General features: G+C 50.2%; 1 protein-coding gene across 1 annotated transcript in view; it reads right to left on the reverse strand.

The window, feature by feature from the left end:
- Positions 1-1,708, reverse strand: part of rapgefl1 (Rap guanine nucleotide exchange factor (GEF)-like 1) — a 15,100-nt gene that overhangs the window by 8,309 nt on the left and 5,083 nt on the right. The gene's annotated exons all lie outside the window — the stretch shown is intronic.

Consider the following 1,708-nt stretch of genomic DNA (forward strand, 5'->3'; position numbering starts at 1 on the left):
AAACCCGCGGCGCTGAGTCTGAGCTGGCAGCAGGAAGCAGATGATTACACATTAGAGGAACACCGGCTGACTGTCACCAGCATGCTGCAGTGGGCGTGTCTTTGCAGGGCCCGCCTCTCTGCGGGCCGTTTCCATGGAGACACCATGTTAGTAACAGAGAGAATGAAGAGGAAAATATGAGGAAAGATGACAAAGTCTGAGCTTTTGTGGGTTTTCAGAACTTGTGTATCCAATGCTCTGAACTCGGATCAGATCAGATCAGATGAGGATCTGAAGCTGCAGCTGCTTCTGAATCCTGAGGAACCGAAAGAAGCTTCAGATGGTTTTCTTCATCGCAGAACTTCACGTGTTCCATCAGGCAGACGGGATCAGAACCTCAGAACCACAGAACCGCGGCTCTAATCAGAACCGCGGCTCTAACAGCTTCAGAAGAAGTGTGATTGTAACACCACGCGTGTGAATGCGTGATCGTGATTTGAGTTTCAGCTGCATCAGCTGATCTGGTTCTTCCACTGAAATGTAACAAGAATTTATGTAATTGTGAAATGATCAAACACAATCATCAACATCCATCACTTCTTCAGTTCAGGGTCACGGGGATGCTGGAGCCTATCCTGACTGTTTGCCCGGTTCATCACAAACACCTGAACGACGACCCGGATCCATCGGTGAAACAGTTTTCTGGACCGGTGAGAACCAGGAGGCCCTGCAGACTCCTCTGAAGGAAGCCAGCGGGGATTCGAACCTCCTCGCTGTGAGAGTGCTGACCACTGCACCACTGTGCTGCCAAGTCATACATAAATCATGTCTTCCTCGGAAAAGACGGATCAGAGCCTTCAAGATCCTAAAAACTGTTCCGGATTGATCTGATTTCTGATCAATAAACCAGAAACAAACGTGAAAACTAAAAGGTTCGACGGTCATCAGGATCAGCAGAAGTCCTGTCAAAGAAAAAGCGGGAAAAGGACTTTAGTTCAAATCGAGCTTGAAGCCGAACTGGAGAAGCTTCATCTCTAAAGAATAAATCCTCAACGATCCGTCGTCTGACGAGGATCCTCCACGTTTCTCCTGCTGAGATCCTGCAGACGTCCAGAAGCTTCTGCTGGTTCCTGACGGTCTGTTCTGTGAAACGCCGCAGCGTTTGTACGTGTCAAACCCCACGCTCCGGTAACAGGATCACGGAGCCGGAAATAATGTGAGGAAGGGAGAGACGGGAGAACACGGAGCCAGACCGTGGGAGGAGCAGAGGGACCGGATCCAGTAGGATTCTGACCGGCAGGAAACCGGAAGAAGCTGGATGTTAGGAAACCGAGAAGAAGCTGGATGTTAGGAAACCGAGAAGAAGCTGGATGTTAGGAAACCGGGATGAAGCCTAATGTTAGGAAACCGGGATGAAGCTGGATGTTAGGAAACCGGGATGAAGCTGGATGTTAGGAAACCGGGAAGAAGCTGGATGTTAGGAAACCGGGAAGAAGCTGGATGTTAGGAAACCGGGATGACAGTTTCTGACATCATGGTCACATAATGAGGCTGGACAGCTGGAGTCCTGTCCGTCTGGACCGTCCCAGACGGATCTGAATGTCCGGATTCTGGATCAGCAGCCGATCCAGAACTTGGAAGCTGCTGTTTCTGACTGAAACGAAGGAGCTTCTTTCTTTTCCTTCTCTTCCCTCTCCTCCTCCTCCTCCTCCCTCTCCTCCCTCTCCTC

Source organism: Oryzias melastigma, linkage group LG17 (genome assembly GCF_002922805.2).
Source record: "Oryzias melastigma strain HK-1 linkage group LG17, ASM292280v2, whole genome shotgun sequence".
Lineage (NCBI taxonomy): Eukaryota > Metazoa > Chordata > Actinopteri > Beloniformes > Adrianichthyidae > Oryzias > Oryzias melastigma.